The 17,865-nt window shown below is 38.2% G+C and overlaps 1 protein-coding gene and 1 pseudogene across 9 annotated transcripts in view; one reads left to right on the top strand and one right to left on the bottom strand.

Annotated features, from left to right (window-relative positions):
- Positions 1-17,865, top strand: part of ARMH3 (armadillo like helical domain containing 3) — a 221,958-nt gene that overhangs the window by 156,063 nt on the left and 48,030 nt on the right. The window lies entirely within an intron of this gene.
- LOC138168627 (large ribosomal subunit protein uL3-like) lies at positions 6,664-9,393 on the bottom strand (annotated as a pseudogene).

Here is a 17,865-nt window from a genome sequence, read left to right as displayed (position 1 = left end):
GGAAATATAGTCAGTCTTTTACAATATATCTCCTATGTTATTGTTTTACATTAGCCACACATGTACAACCTATACTGAACTGCTTATCTTCCCAGTAAGGGTGGGTGACAAGGGAGGAAGGAAATGAATCTGGAATTCAAAGTTTTAAAATCAAATATTGAAATATATATATGTATGTATATATATACCGTGTTTCCCTGATAATAAGACCTATCCTGAAAATAAGCCCTCCCCTTACTGTGTAAGATTCCTCGAAAATAAGCCCTATTGAGATTGCTACTGTAGTGAAGGTGATCCCCTGCACTACATGCTACATTACGGTACCCTCTGTATGCACCGTTCCCCCCACCCCGGGTGAAACGCACGCCGCGCTCCGAGCTGCATCCAATCAGAGCTGCAGCAGTGAGCTTGTCATCCTGTTCTTCTCCAGTGATTTGCTTATTGAATAAAGGTACATTTTTTTGTTCACATTTACCAGTTTACTAAAATTGCTGTCAATGTTCATTAAAATAAGCCCTCCCCTGAAAATAAGCCCTCTGGTGTTTTTCTGTCCAAAAAATTAATAAGACAGTGTCTTATTATCGGGGAAACATGGTACATACTATTATTAATACTATTTTACATATAATTGGGAAATAAGATATACAGGCACTGGGACATAGAGATCTACTGGAAAAGTCGAAAGGGGTATGGGAGAGAGCAGATTGGAGGAGGGGATATCCTGTGGGACTGTTATTTTGGGGCTGTGGGTAGGGAAAAAACAGGGAGAAAATTTGTAACTCAAAATCTGGCAGAAATGAATGATGTAAATCAGAAGTTAATAAAGCATTTGAAAAAAACTAACAATTTTAATGAAATGGATGAATAGTTATAAAATTATAAAGTACTCAGATTAACAGAAGAGGAAAGAGAATACTTAGGGGTGGCTAGGTGGCATAGTGAGTAAAGCGCCAGACCTGGAGTCAGGAGGACCTGGGTTCGGATCCGGCCTCAGGCACTTAACACACACACACACACACACACACACACACACACACACACAAAACCTAGCTGTGTAACCTTGTGCAAGTTACTTAACTCCAATTGCCCTCCAAAAGCCAAAAAAAAAAAAAGAGAGAGAGAATACTTAATATCACTATCTTAGAAAAAGAAGTTGAACAAGTCATTAATGAGCCCCCTAAGGAAAAGAAGCGAAGACCAGATGGATTTACAAGTGAATTCTACCAAACATTTAAAGAATAACCCAGATATTATGTGAATTGTTGAAAAAAATGTAAAGGAACCCTACCAAAGTCTTTCTATGACACAAATATGACTTTGATACTTGAACCAGGGAGAGCTAAAACAAAAGACAAAAAGCAAACAAACAAAACAAAAACAAAACTATCGACCAATTTCCCTAATTGTGCAGAAATTTCAAATGAATTACTGGCAAGTAGATTACAACAATATATCACAAAGGTTACACATCACAACCAGAGGGGATTTATATCAAAATTTCAGGGCTAGTTCAGTATTAGGAAAATTATAACTATAATTGACCATATCGATGATAAAACCAATAAATCATATGATTGTATCAATAGATGTAGAACAAGTTTTTGACACAATATAACACCTATTATTTAAAAACAGTGAATAAATGTAGCTGTTCTTAAAATGATAACTAGTATTCATTCATTCATTTATTAATTTATGCTTTTTGGAGGACAATTGGGGTTAAGTTACTTGACCAAGGTCACACAGCTAGGTTTGTGTGTGTGTGTGAAGTATCTGAGGCCAAATTTGAACTCAGGTCCTCCTGACTCTAGGGCAGGTGCTCTATTCATTGTGCCACCTAGCCGCCCCCACTAGTATTTATTTAAAACCAAAAGCAAGCATTATCTGTCATGGGGATAATTTAGAAACCTTTTCAGTAAGATCAGAAATGAACCAAGGATGTCTGTCATCACTGTTATTCTTCAATGTTTTACTAATACTGGGGGAGGAGGGCTGTGGGGAAACAGGTACACTTAATACACTGTTGGTAGGGTTGTGAACTAGTCCATTCTGGGGAGCAGTTTGGATGCATGCCCAAAAAGTTATTAAACTCTCCATACATACTTAACTAGCAATAATGCTACTTGGTTTCAAAGACATCAAATTAAAAAGGAAGGGACCTATATGTACAAAAATATTTAGAGTAGCTGTTTTTGTAGTGCTAAAGAATTGGAAACTTAAGGGGATGCCCCTCAAATGGGGGATGACTTAACAAGTTATGGTTTATGAATGTGACCAAATACTATTGTGTTATAAGAAATTAAGAGAATGGTTTCAGAAAAAACCTGGGAAGATACATGAACTGATGCAAAGTAAAGTGAGTAGATTGTAGTAGAACAATTTATACAATAACAGCAATATTATAACCATAATCAACTTTGGAAAACTTAGCAACTTTGTTTAATATGATGACCAACCACCATTCCAGAGGACTATCCACCTCCCAAGAGAGAACTGGACTCATTTGGACTCAGACTGCATATTTAAGCATATGTTCCTTTTTTTTTATATTTTATTTTTGGGACAGGTCTATGGTGGGGATTTATTTTGCATGACTTGCCTTTTCAATGGGTGGAGAAGGGGGAAGGAGGAGGAAGATAATTTGGAATTGAAAATATAATTGAATTTTTTTTTAAAAGGAGTACATAAAATGCAAGAAGAGAAAAGAAGGAAGTTCAGAAGAAAACAGACAAGCAAGGCACTTTTGAAAGTGATGTGTAGAATTTATCTACTTAAAAAAAAAACAGGGTGCAAAATACAGATCCATGGTTTCATATACAGTATTCTTTGTTTTCTGTCATGTATATGGAAGCACCAGCCTCCCAAAGGGGTATTTAAATTGAATATTTTTAAAAATTTAAGTGAATTTCATAGAATGCCCATCTCCCTATCTCTTCTTCCATATTTGTTTGCTCTTCATCTTATGACACCCTTACTTATTATGAAGCTAGTAAGTTCCTTCCTCTTTCTTTCACCCCTTATATTTCCCTTTGCTTCCCATTTCCTTCTAAGACCAGCCAAACAGAACAAAACCACTCCCATCCTATCTTATTTAATTTTTTCTCTGATTCCTAAAGACATTAGTGTTTTGTTTTTCGCTTTTTTGGAGGGCAGTTGGGATTAAGTGACTTGCCCAGGGTCACACGGCTAGTTTTTGTGTTAAGTATCTGAGGCTGGATTTGAACTCAGGTCCTCCTCACTCCAGAGCCGGTGCTCTACTCATTGTACCACCTAGCCGTCCCGACATTAGTGTTTTAAGAGGACACTTGTTTCTTCTTCCCCATTAGAATGTAAACAGTTCTTCATTATATATCACCTTCCAAATGATCAAATATTTTCACCCTTCTATATTTCTCTTGAGACATTAATTTGAATTTCTGGACTTTTAATCAGGAATGCTTGAAAGTTCTCTATTTTATTAAAATTCCTTTTCTCCCCTATGGTTATACTTGGTTTTACTCCATAGTTTATTAATGTTCATAAGCCTTTATCTTTTGCCTTTGAAATTTCATACTTTAAACTCTCTTCTCCTTTAAAATGATAGCTGCTGTGTCTTGTGTAATCCTGACTATGGCACCTTGGTATATCAATTCTTTCCTTTTTGGTATTTATAATATTTCTTCTTTTGCCCATGAGCTCTGGATTTTAGCTATGATCCTGTTAGTTTTTAGTTGGGAGTTTTCTTTCATGAGATGTCCCGGAGAGTTTTTCTATTTTTGTTTTATTTTATAGTTTTGATAGATTAAATAGTTTTTGTTTATAATTTATTGTAAAAGCATTGACTTTTTTTAAATCATGATTTTCAGGTAGTTCAATAAGTCTTAGATTTCTACTTAATCTGTTTTCCAGGTTAGCTATTTTGATAGTATATGCCTTACCTTTTCTTAGATTAAAAAAATCTTTTGATATTGTGTTTATATGTCTTGTTGTCTTATGGCTTCATTACTTTTTGTTTGTTTTGTTCTAATTTACAGATGTTTCATTTCTTGGGTAAAGTTTACTACCCCTTGTCCTAAGCTAGTAATTCTCCTTGTCACTCTTTCCTGCATAGCTGTCATATCCTTTACAATTTCATCTTATCTCTCTTATTTCATTTCTTTCAGATTCTTTGGTGCCCAGAACATTCTTTTCTCTGAGGCTGTACTTAGACTTCATTTGAAATTGCTCTCTTCTTCAGGATTTACCTGTTAGATTTCTCTCAATCCTTAATATTTTTCTATTGTGTTTGGCATTTTATTCTGTTTCCTCATTGCTCTAGCTTCCGTTTTTGAAATTGTGTTTGGTGCTTGGTCCAGATTCTGTTCCCTCTGATTCTCTTGGATGAAGTAACATGTCCCATTTGATCGTGGATGCATTGATTAAAATGAGGCCTCCTCTATATGAATTACTGGGTTTTGGCTCAGTTCCTTGGTGTCTTGACTTGGGTTTTGGCTTTGACTGATTCTTTTATCTCTTTCTTGCACAGTCTTAAAACTGGAGCTGGTTCTATCCCTTGCTATGACCCTGAAAAGGGTCATACATACAACAATTGTTTGTGCTGGTCACAGGCCTCCTACAAGATCCCAGGTGATTTTCTTCCCAGATGCTGCCCCTTTCTCCTTCTGTGTCTTCTGCTATGTCATAGGATGTACTGTACTGCATAAGCCCCATTTTGGGCTCCTGTCTAGCCCTCTCTCCTGTAGAAACAGATTGCTTACATACTTTAATTTCATTTATCCTAGCTTATCTCCACTCAGAGCTTCTACAGGATTCTGTCATTCTTTTTGTGTAGTTCTCCCTATATGGCAAATGTTATAGCTGTTTTTCTTTGATTTTCTTTGTTATTATTCTTTTTGATGCATTTTTCGAGCTTTGTCAAATTTTTTTTTTTTAATCTAGGATCTCAAAACCCAGGTCAGGGTTCTTAGCCTGGATTTTGTGAATTTATTTTTAAAAATATTTTAAAACTTTCAGTGTAATTGGCTTCATTTGTAATCCTATGTATTTTATTTTATACATTTAAAAAACATCTGAGAAAGGGTCCTTAAGCTTCACCAGACTACTAAAGGAGTTCATGACACAAAAAAGTTATGAAATCTTTTTTTTTAGTTCCTTAACATGCTGCCTTCTTCCCACATTCCCTGTCCTGTGTTTTTTATCTGATTTTTTTTCCTGTTCTTTAAAGTTGACTTCTTTTACATAGCTATAGAAATCATTTCTATTGTTATTTTTCTTCTGCTTTTTAAAAATCTGTATCATTTAAGTGTTATTTCTTTGAATTCTTTATGGCATTATATTACAGCACATACCAGTTTGTTCCCTTGTTCCCCAGTCATTGAATACACAGTTTGCTTCTATTTTTTAACTCTTCTAGAGAGTGCTGTTCTCATTATTTTCCTACATGTAGGCCTTTTCTTTTTTTTTTTAATAACCTCCTTGGCATAGAAACCTAATAATGGGCATTAAGTCAAAATGTATGAACCATTTTGCAATTTCCTGTGTAATTTAAGAATTCAAGCTCTTTTTCCAAAATGGTTGGCATAATTTATAGCTCTGCTAACATAGAATTGGTGTGCTTACTTTTTTGCATACCCACAACATTAAATTTTTTCTATTAATGGACATCATTTCCAAGTTTTTTGAAAATCATTACAGTTTTAATTTTGTATTGGTTATTAATAGTTTGGACCTTTTTTGAGAACTTTTTTTTTGGAGGGGGGAAGGCAAGGCAATTGGGGTTAAGTGACTTACCCAGGGTCACACAACTAGTAAGTGTGTCGTGTGTCAAGTGTCTGAGTCTGGATTTGAACTCAGGTCCTTCTAACTCCGGGGCTGGTGTTCTATTCACTGCACCACCTAGCTGTCCCACTTTTGAGAACTTTTTGTTCATAATCCTTTAATCCCTTATCTTCTAGTGTTTTTGGCATGGCAGCTTGAGAAATTTAGCAGGCTTTTCTGTTTTTAGTAGCAATCTTCTTTGGGAGAGAAAACTAGTTCACATCTGAGTTATCTTTTCTCCCAGACTATGTGGCTATTATTCTTATAAATTTGTATCAAATCCTTGTAGCTTTTAGATATTTTGTGCAAAAATTAAAAAAAAAAGATGTATAGTCCATATCTTCTTATTCAAGGTGCATTTATCTCTTGTTCAAAACCTTTGCATATTTGTATATTTAAGATGATAATTTCTCTTTTATAATATTCACAGTTGGTTACAAATTTATCCTATATTCACAGTGTAAGACAAGAGTTTTCCATTTTCTCTTTTAAATGGTTCATCTTTTAAAATTTATTATATTTTGGGCTTTATTATGGTAAATGGTGTATGATGATGGCTTAAACCCATTTTCTGCCAAAATGATATCTAGTTTTCCCAGCAGTTTTTATAGAATAGAGTTCTTTCCCTAATAGGATTAGAGAATCATAGAAGTCACTTTGTCTACTTTGTACCCTTGGTTTTATCAGAGAATAGCTTTCATGTGTTTCCTTCTAAACCTTGCTTTATCTAATAAGTTTCCCTTATAAACTTCATATTTTTATCTAATACCAGATAATTTCTTCAATTATTGCTTTAAAATATTAGAAATCTGGTAATGCCAGATTAATAAAGATTTAATATGGCTTTTTTCTAATTATTTGCCAGTCTTTTTTTTTTTTTAATTTTGAAAAATTTATTGTGAATCCACCAGCTCCACACTGATCTGCAAAACCTAGGCAGCTTCTTCTTTTGCGACACGGTCTTTTTTGAGTGGTCCTATGAAAGCTTTCTTCTCTTCCACGGTCTGGAACTGACTGTGACCAAATTTGGAGGTGGTGTCGATGAACTTCAGGTCTTTTTTCTCCAGGGCACAACATTTGGTCTGTACCAGCAGAGACTTCCGCAGGGTGAAGACACGCTTCTTGGTCCCAACGACACAGCCTTTCAGCATGACAAAGTCATTGGTCACTTCACCGTAGTGGATGAAGCCTCCCAGAGGGTTGATGCTGTTGTCAGACAGTTCATAATCAGTGGACACATTGTTTTTGATCAGCTTGCCATCCTTGATCTGGTAGCCCTGGCCAATCTTGTAGATCTTCTTGTTGATCTCGGTGCGATGGTGGTAGCCCTTCTGACCAGCTCTAGCCACAGAGAAGGCCATGCGGGCAGGATGCCAAGCTCCAATGCACGCCACCTTACTCAGGCCTCGGTGGGTTTTTCGGGGTAGTTTCTTTGTGTGCCAGTGGCTGGTGACACCTTTGTAGCCCTTCCCCTTGGTCACTCCAGTGATGTCAATCATCTCGTCCTGCCCAAACAGGGTGGACATGGGCACCTGCTGTTCCAGCTTCTCCTGGGCCCAGTCCAGCTTCTCAGCCACACTGCCGCCATTCACCTGGATCTCCATCAGGAGGGACTTCTTCTGCCTCAGAGGCAGCAGGCGCATCTGGGTGTGGGCAATGATGCGGATCACCTGGCAGTACTTCTTCATGCTGCTGAAGTCTTTCTCCAACTGCTTTTTGCCGTCATCGTCCTACCATTTCTTGCAGTACTTGGTGAAGGCCTTCTTCTTGGACTTATGCCAGTTCTTATAGAATCGCCTCTTACATTCATCACTGATGTACTCAGCAAGGATGGTTTTGAAGCTGCGCAGGCCCTGGAGGGTCTGCACTTAGCCCACGATGCCTACGATGACCATGGGGGGGGGGGGGCATCTCCATGATGGTGACGGCCTCGACGACTTCCTACTTGTTGACCTTTGAGCCAGGTCTGTTCACCTCCCGCACGATGTGGGTCATGCTGGCCTTATAGCCCAGGTAGGTTGTCAGGTGGATGGTCTTGGTGGGGTCATCTTTGGGGAAGCTCTTCACCTTTCCTCAGTGCCTGCTGCTTCTCTTTCGAGGCAGGAAGCCCAGAGACCCATGCCTGGGAGCCGAGAACTTCCTGTGGGACATGCTGCCGCTGTTGCACCTGCGCCTGCCACTGAGGCAGGTTGGAAGAGCTGCCAGTCTTTTTTTTTATTGTGATTTTTAAATTTTTAATATTCTGTTTAAAAAATTTGAGTTCTAAATTTTCTCCCACCCCTACCTTTCCCATTGAGAAGCAAGCAATATGATCAATCATAAGTGTGAAATCATGCAAATCAGGGGGCCAGAGCCAAGATGGCAGAGCAAAAGCAGGAACTTACTTGAGCTCATCCCCAATTACCTCAAATGCCTGTAAAAAATGACTCTAAACAAATTTTAGAGCTACAGAACCCACAAAAGGACAGAGTGAAATATGTCTCCAGCTGAGGACAGCCTGGAAAACCGACAGGAAGCATCTATTGCACTGGGCTGGGAGCGGAGCACAGTCCCGTGTGGGCCACACTGCCACAAACCAACAGCACAGACCAACCAGATCATACCACAGGGGATCGAACCATTGGCAGCTGTGGCAGTTTCCAGACTTCTCAACCCATAAATGCCAAAAAGAAAGTAACAGTTTAGTGGTGGTGGAATTCTGTTGAACTGGGTGAGAGAAGTCTGCAGTCTGATCCCTGCCCCCACGGTGGCAGATGTGGCAGCAGCTACACCAGCTGCTTCCAGAGCTCTGGGCCCACACATCTTGGGAGGACCAAGTGACTAACCAGCAGTCAATTGCAGGAATCTCTTTGCTGGCATTGAGTCAAAATTCTCTTGCTTTGCACTGTGTGGATCTGGGTCACAGTCTTGGGTGGTGGTCCTGGGGTGAGGAGTACTGGTATGGTAGAGCTTGTTGAAGCTATGGAGACTTGCAGTCCTCCTCACAGTTATGAGGCAGGTGCCTAGAAGAAACTCTGACAACAGTGGTGCAAAACCCCGGAAATTTGGGACATAGCACTCTCCACTCTGGAAGCAGAGTTCTACTATGGCAAAGAGCTCAAAAGTCAAGTAATTGGTTGGCTTTGATGAGCAAACAGAGGAAGAGAAATAAGACTATAGAATAGTCTTTTAGAAAGAATAGTCTCTAGAAAAGTCTTTATAGACATTTTTGGGGGGACAAAGAGGATCAAAACATAGAACCAGGAGAAGACAACAAAGTGAAAACTCCTGCATCAAAGCCTCCAGGAAAAATATGAATTGGTCACAGGCCATGGAGGAGCTCAAGAAGGATTTTGAAAATCATGTAAGAGAAGTAAAGGAAAAATTGGGAAGAGAAATAAGAGTGTTCCAAGAAAATTATGAAAAATGAGTCAACAGCTTGCTAAAGGAGACCCCTCAAAAATACTGAAAAAATAACACCTTATAAAATAGACTAACTCAAATGGCAAAAGAGGTCTGAAAAACCAATGAAGAATGCCTTAAAAAGCAGAATTGACCAGATGGAAAAAGAACTTCAGAAGCTCACTGAAGAAAATAATTCCTTAAGTGGAATTGGAATTAGATTGGAGAAAATGGAAACTGATGACTTTATGAGGAATCAAGATATTATTAAACAGATCCAAAAGAATGAAAAAATAGAAGGCAGTGTGAAATATCTCTTTGGAGAAACCACTGACCTAGAAAGTAGATCTAGGAGAGATAATTTAAAAATTATTGGACTACCTGAAAGCCATGATAAAAAAAAAAAGAGTCTAGATATCATCTTTCAAGAAATTAGCAAGGAAAACTGCCCTGATATTCTAGAACCAGAAGGTAAAATCGAAATTGAAAGAATTCACCAATTACCTCTTGAAAAAGATCCCAAAAAGTTTTAAAACTCCTAGGAATGTTATAGCCAAATTCCAGAGTTCCCAGGTCAAGGAGAAAATATTACAAGCAGCCAGGAAGAAGCAATTTGAGTATTATGGAAACACAATCAGTATAACACAAGATTTAGCAGCTTCTACATTAAGGGACTGAAGGACTTGGAATATGATATTTTGGAGGTCAAAGGAGCTAGGATTAAAACCAAGAATCATCTACCCAGCAAAACTGAGTATAATACTTCAGGGGAAAATATGGACATTCAATGAAATATAGGACCTTCAAGCATTCTTGATGAAAAGACCAGAGTTGTGGGGCGGCCAGGTGGCACAGTGAGTAAGAGCATCGGCCCCGGCGTCAGGAGACCCAGGGTTGGTTCCAGCCTCAGATACTTGGCACCCACACAAAATAACTGGCCATGTAACCTTGAGCAAGTTACTTAACCCCAATTGCTTTAAAAAAAAATACCAGAGTTGAACAGAAACTTTGACTTTCAAATACAAGAATCAAGAGAAGCATGAAAAGATAAACAAGAGAAATCATAAGGAAATTATTAAAGTTGAACTGTTAAAATCCTACATGGAAACATGATATTTGTAATTCATGAGACTTTTCCTGATATGAGGATAGTTGAAGGGAATGTGTGTGTGTGTGTGTGTGTGTGTGTGTGTGTGTACACACACACGTATGTATAGCTGAGTGTATGTGTGTATATGTGTGTACATGTATACATAGAGGGTGCAGGGTAAGTTGAATGTGAAGGGATGATATCTAAAAAATAAAATTAAGGAGTCAGAAAGTTATATATTTGGAGAAGGAGAAAGGGAGAGAGAGAACAGGGTAAATTATCTAACATAGAAGAGGCAAGAGAAAGCTCTTACATTGGAGGGGATGAACAGGGAAATGAAAGGTGAATGAGTCAATCTTATTTTCATTGGATTTGGCTTAAGGAGAGAATAACATACACACTCTATTAGGTATCTTACCCTACAGGAAAGTAGGGGGAAAGGAAATAAGAGAGGGGGATGATAGAAGGGAGGGCAAACTGGGGGAGGGGGTAGTCAGAAGCAAACACTTTTGAAAAGGTACAGCTTCAGGAGAAAATAGAATAAATGGGTGATGGAATAGGATGGAGGGAAGTATAGTCTTTCACAACATGACTACTATGGAAATGTTTTGCATAACTACACATGTATAGCCTATATTGAATTGCTTTTCTTCCCAGTGGGGATGGGTGAGGAGGAAAGAAGGGAAAGAATCTGGACCTCACAAGTTTTTTTTTAATGTTAAAAAATTGTTACATGCAATCGGGAAATAAGATATACAGGCAATGGGGCATAGAAATCCATCTTGCCCTACAAGAAAGTTGGGGGGAAGGGGAGGGATAAGGGGAGATACATGAGAGGGCAAACTGGGGGAAGGAGTAATCAGTATGCTTGCTATCCTGGGGTGGGGAGTAGGGGAGAGAGGGGGAGAAAATTTGGAACTCAAAATCTTGTGGAAATGAAGAAAACTAAAAATAAATAAATTCTGGAATAAGAATAAGTATAAAATTATGCAAAACATATTTCATTATTAGCCATGTTTCCAAAAAAAGCAAGAAAAATGAAGAAAGTAGAGAAATTATACTTTAGTTTCTGCTCAAGAGTTCATCAGTTCTCTGGAGATTGATTAGCATAATTATCTTGGATCATTTTATTCATCAGAATAGCTAAGTCTTTTACAATTGATCATAGTTACAATATTTCTGTTACTGTGTACAGTGATTTACTCACTTCAGTTTGCATCAATTCATAAGGGTCTTCCCAGGTTTTTCTGAAACCATTCCCCTCATCATTTCTTATAGAAAACAGTTGTATTCCATCACAGTCATATGTGCCACAACTTGTTCAGCCATGTCCTGGTTGATGGACATTCTCTCAATTTCTACTTCTTTGCCACCACAAAAAGAGCTGCTATAAAAATATAGATAGATAGATAGATAGATAGATAGATAGATAGATAGATAGATAGATAGATAGATAGGTCGGTCCTTTCCCTTTTCCTTTGAGCTCTTTGGGATACAGACCTTGTAGCAGTATTGATGGATGAAAGAGTATTCACCTTTTGATAGCCCTTTGGGCATAGTTCCAAATTGTTCTCTAGAATGGTTAGACCAGTTCACAAGTTCAACAAAGATGCAATTTTTCCACATCCCCTCCAGCATTTGTTATTTTTCTTTTCTATCATGTTAGCCAATCTGATAGGTGTAAGGTAGTACCTTAAAGTTCTTTTAATTTGCATTTCTCTAATTAGTAGTGATTTGTAGCATTTTTTCATATGATTATAGATAGCTTCAATTTCTCCTGAAAATTGCCTGTTCATATCCTTTGACCATTTACCAATTGGAGAATGCTTGCCAGACATTTTCGACCTTTCTCCCCAGTTAATGAATTTTGTTGTTGTTTTCTCTTAGTCTATCAATGGTAATTTGGTATAGCATTAATCTATAGATTAATTTGGCATATAATGTCATTTTTATTATATTATGCAGCTAGTCATGAACACTGATTATCTTTCTGTTTATTTAGCTCTCCTTTATTTCTATAAGACTTTATTTATATAAACCTTGTTTTCATAAGATTTTTAAGTTTATTTAAGTCCCATCTGTGTCTTGGCAGATTAATTCCCAGAATATCTAGTGAATTTCATTGTTGTTTTAGATGGTATTCCTCATTCTGTTTCTTCTTCTTCGTTGTTCTGTGTTCTTAGTTCTGTGCAGAAATGCTGATGATCAGGGGCAACAAGGTGTCACAGTGAATAGAGCGTCAGCCCTGGAGTCAGGACAACCTGAGTTCTTATCTGGCTTGGGACTTTTGACACTTACTAGCTGTTGACCTTGGGCAAGCCACTTAACTCCAATTGCCTTGCCTTCCCACCCTCAAAAAAAATGCTGATGATCTTTGGGATTTATTTTGTATCCTGCTTCAGAAGCAGTTAATTCTTAATTAATATTTTGTCAGTTCTTGGGGGGGGATTTCTAAGTAAAATATCACATCATCTGCAAATAGAAATTATTTTGCCTCCTCTTTGCCAAGCTTTTTCCTCAGTTTTCCTTTTCTCACTTTATTACCAAAGTTAGCCTTTCTGTTTCTGTATCAAATAATGATGACTATGTGGGGATAAAATTTGCTGTGGGCTCTTGGATAAAAGACACTTCTGAGACCCTTCAAAGCTTTTCCTCTCCTTCTCTTTCTTCTCTTTTCTTTTCTCTTCTTTTTTTCCCTTCTTTGAATTCATAAGTGAATTTTCAGAAGAAAATCACTTTCCTCTAAGTTGTAGCTACCTATATGTTTAAATCAACTTTTTGGTACACATCTTGGGTAATCTGGATATTGAAAATGTATCCTGTCCATCATCCCCCCAACTCCATGGAAAGGAGAGTTGTCTTTTTGGATGAGTCAGAGAGAGCAAGGTAAAAATGGGCTGAGAAATCCCCAGCCAATTTGAGATTCAGCCTTGCAGTTCCATCTGTCTGCTTCATTTTGTATAAGTGACCCTTATCTTCAGTTTAGTTTAATTTCAAAAAATTTCAGTTGTCAGAGTTTAGGGGCTTATGTTGAAGAATGGTCCAAGTTTCCTGCTCTCTGCCATTATGTTGTTCCAGGAGACACAGTGCTAGGATTCAACTTTGTTCTCCATCCTTCCCCCAATCCTGTCTGCCTTACATGTAGAAATGAAATATCAAACAGAAAAACTCCAAGAGCCTTCCTCTAGTTTTTGTGGCACGAGAAGTTTAGCAGACTTTTTTGTTTCCAGTGACAGTTTTCTTTGGTAGAGAAAACCAGTTCACTTCTGAGTTCTCTTTTCTGTCTGAGAACAAAGCCTTCTCATGCTCATTTAGTGGCTTGGGTGAATGAATGCTTTAGGGCTGGGCCTGCCCATGAGATTAGACTTTGAAACTCTTATCTTCTGGGGCTTTTATTAGAAATTATCATCTTGTCCCATTGAGTTTCTTGTTTCATTCTCCCCGTCCTCTCTGCTCTCTCATACTCCAGTATAGATCATATTCTTTTAAGTCTACTTCCTGCATGTAAGTAAATTATCCCTGGCAAGGCCAAGTGGGTAGCCCCAACTTCTCACTGAGAATCAGTAGGAGATTGAGACAGTCTTCCTTTCCTTGTCACTGAATATAGACTGAGCGGCATTCCACGCTCCTTTTGAAGTCTGGCTGTCCAAATTTCACCAACTCACTGCCTCTACTATGTCGTATGAAGGCATTGTGTGTTCCCCTGTTTATGTGCACGCAAGTTTCATAGTCTCCCTAATGCTTTAATTTCCTTCTGCTTTAGAAGTGTTCTTCTTTGCACAGTGCTCTCCAAATGTGCGGCATGATCTTCAGTAGTTTCAAAAATAACTAATGTGAGTTACTATTCCTCCCGCCATTAGTACTCCCAAAGCACACAAGCCTTAGGGAAGTTTCCTTAGCAATCTCTTAATTGCCCAGTCAAATACTCTTTTCTCAATCCTCCATCTTCTTGAGCCTCTTTGCAGCCTCTGACACGGTCAGTCACCTTTCTATTCTGACACTCCCTAGGGTTTTAGGCACCATCCCCTCCGGGTCTCCTCCTTATCTGAATGCTCCTCCTCAGGCTTCTTCACTGGACCTCCATCCCACTTGTCCCTGTGGACCGCGGGTTTCCCATAGGGTTATGGCCTAGGGTTAGGTCTTCTTTTCTTCTTCCTTTATTTTATATTCACTTTGTATTATTTTACTTGGTGATCTCATCAGTTCCCATGGATTAAATTATCATCTCTTTTTTTTAAAATTCATTTATTTTAAAAATCAAATGCTTTATTGACTTCTAGTTTACATCATTCATTTCTGCAAGATTTGGAGTCACCAATTTTCTCCCTGTTTTTCCCCTACCCACCACTCCAAAATATTCCCTTCTCCAATCTGCTCTCTCCCATACCCCCTCCAATTTTCTAGTAGGACACGGTGGATCTTCATGCCCCAGTGCCTGTATGTCTTATTTCCCAGTTACATGTAAAATAATATTAATAATAGTATATACATATATATACATATATATTAAACATTTGATTTTAAAACTTTGAATTCCAGATTCATTCCCTTCCTCCCTAAATTATCATCTCTTATGCTGATGACCTTCAGATCTACTTATCTGTCCTCTAGACTCCACTCTGCAGCTGCTCTTAGACATCTCAGACTTGATGTTCCTTATACATCTTAAATTTAGCATGTCCAAAACTAAACTCATCTTTCCCCATAAGCCTGCCCCAACGTCCAGGTTTGCAACCTAGGTGTTCTCATTGGCTCCTTAATCTCACCTCATATATCCAAACTTTTGCCAAGGCCTCTTGCTTTTATCTTCCTAACATCTTTTGTTTGTGCCCCCTTCCCTCCTCTGTCACTGCCTCTGCTCTAATATAGGTCCTTATCACCTCATCTCAGAACTGTTGATTAGCCTGCTGATTGATCTGCCTGCCATGAAGCTCTCCCTCTCTAGTCTGTTTTCCACTCAGCTGTCAAAACAATCTTCCTAAAGCCTAGGTCTGACCATGTTACCTCACCCCCCCACTCAAAAAATTCTTTGTCTCTCTGTCATCTCCAGGATCAGATATAAAGTCTGGCATTCAGAGTCCTTCCTAACCTGTCTCTCCTCTCCACCTTTCTTCCCTCGTATGCATTCTTTGACCCAGTAATACTGGACTCCATTCTGCTCCTCAGAACATTCCCTCTCCTGACTCTGGGCACTTTCACTCAGTGACCCCTTTGCATGGATTGCTGTCTCTCCTCTTCACGGCCTCCTGGCTTTCATGACTTCAGGTCCTAGCTAAAATTCCACCTTCTACAGGAATCCTTTCCTGATCATTCATTTCCTTCATTCATTCTCTTGTATATAGCTTATTTGTACATAATTGTTTGCATGTTGTCTCCTACCATCAGACTATGAACTTCTTGTGAACGGGGACTATCCTTTGCCTTTATTTGTATCTCCAGTACTTAATATTGTTAACTTATTATCATTATATTATTATATAATATTATTATTAAAATTGCTTAATATTGTTAACACATAATAGGTATTTAACAAATGTTTATTGACGGAGTGAAATAGCAAGGGCTCATGAATGTCATGTGGACTCATTCTAGACAGCAGAACTTAAATGAGCACTCCTGAATTCAGGGAAGCATTGCTTTCTTCTTCTTTCTCTTCTTCCTCCCTCTTCTCCCTTTTTCTCTTTGAACAAATTTAATTCAACTTAGTAAACTTTTATTAAGCACACATCATGTGCATGGCACTATGCCCTATACTGGGTCTACAAGACAAAAACTAAAGTGTCTTTGTCTTCAAAGACCTTAGATTCTCTTGTGTGTATACTTGGGGAAGGGTAAGGGGACACATAGCAAGGACATACACAAGCAAATAAAAGTATACACAAAATAACGTCATTTCAAGAGATAGAAAGCATTAACAACTGGCCAGATCAGGAAAATTCTCACGGAGGGGGTATTACCTGATGTATGTCTGCTTGGGAAGGAAGGGGATGTATTTCAGAGGTGAGCAGCCACCTGCAAAAGGCATTAAGATGGCAGATGGAATGTTAAACATAGAAATAGCTAGCAGACTAGTCTGACAAGAAGAATTTTTGAAGAGGAATCATTTGAAATAAGACTGGAATTATAAATGATGTCCAAATTATGGAGAGCTTTAATTGCCAGACTCAAGATTTTTTACATTATTTAATAGGGAATATGAAGCCATTGAAGATTTTTGAGGGAGAAATGTAACATGATCACATTTGTGTTTTAGAAATAACGATTTGGCAGCTGTATGGAGGTTCAGTCAATCATCAAGCATTTATTTAGTGCTTACTATTTGCCAGGCATTATGCTAAGCACTGAGGATACAAAGAAAAATACAAAAATAGTTCCTGTCCTCAATGAGCTTATGTTCTGTTGACAGAAGACAGCATGTACATATATGGGTATATACAAGATACATACAGAAAAGATGCAAGCTAAACTTAGAAAGAAAGGTACTAGTAAAGGGGGTCTGGGAAAGGCGTCTTGAATAAAGTAGCATTTAAGCTGAATCTTGAAAGAAGCTAGGTATTCTAAGAGGGTGAAGTGAGGTGGGAAGGTGTTCCAGGTAATGGGGACAGCTAATACAAAGGTACAAAGTTGGGATATAGTATTATGTCTGAAGAATAAGTTGGCCAGTGTGGTTGGACCAAAGAGAATAGTAAAATGTAGGAAAACTGATAAGGCAGGAAAGGATCATACTGCGAAGAACTTTACATGCCAGACAAGTTTATATTTGATCCTAGAGGTAATAGAGAGCCACTGGAGTTGATTGAGTACAGAAGTAACATCACCAGACTGACGTTTTAGGAAAGCCGCTTTGACAGCTGAGTGAAGAATGAATGGATGAGAGGAGAAAGAGACTTAAAGCAAGGAGAACAATAAAGGCCATTGCAGTAATCTAGATGACTTGATGAATCTCCAGATTAGGGTGGTAACTTTGAATGGAAACAAGGGAAGGTATATAAAAGATGCTATAGAGAAAGAAATTTAAACATTTGACTTAACTGAGAGTGAGGACCAAGGATGACAACAGGGTTACAAACTTGGATGACTGGAGATGGATGGTGATGCCCTCAACAGAAATGGGGAAGGAAGTTTGAAGGACGGATAGTCTTTAGGGAAGTATGATATGTTCTATTTTGGACAAGTTGAGTTTGAAATGTCTTTAAGACATCCAGGTAGAGTTTTTAGAGTTATCAGAATCTTAGGGCTTAGAAAAACCTCAGAAGTCATTTAGTTCAACTTATAACTGAAGCACAAATCTCTTTATATCTTCCTGCCTTCTCTTTTACCTCTCTTCCTTCATTGTGGTTAGAAGTATGGCAACTAGATCCCATGTCTTTTATCAATTACCCATTTTGCTCTAGAGGCATTAAATTTTTCACCAATTTCATCTTCCTTCTCTTTTACCTTCCTTTTCTTCATCCCTCCCCTTCCTTGCCTTTGAGATATACTTAAGAAAGTTCTTTTCAACAATGACTAGACTTTGTTGGTGATACTTGAGGGCTGATATTAGATCACCAGGCTCAATATAGTAGATCTAAAGGGAAATAAAAATCTATTTCCTCCTA

Source organism: Petaurus breviceps, unplaced genomic scaffold, assembly GCF_028583685.1.
Source record: "Petaurus breviceps papuanus isolate PSGF00001 unplaced genomic scaffold, PetGlider_PUasm1.0 37, whole genome shotgun sequence".
NCBI lineage: Eukaryota > Metazoa > Chordata > Mammalia > Diprotodontia > Petauridae > Petaurus > Petaurus breviceps.
Note: the sequence above shows the minus strand (reverse complement) of the source record. Positions and strands in the feature narration are given on the sequence as shown.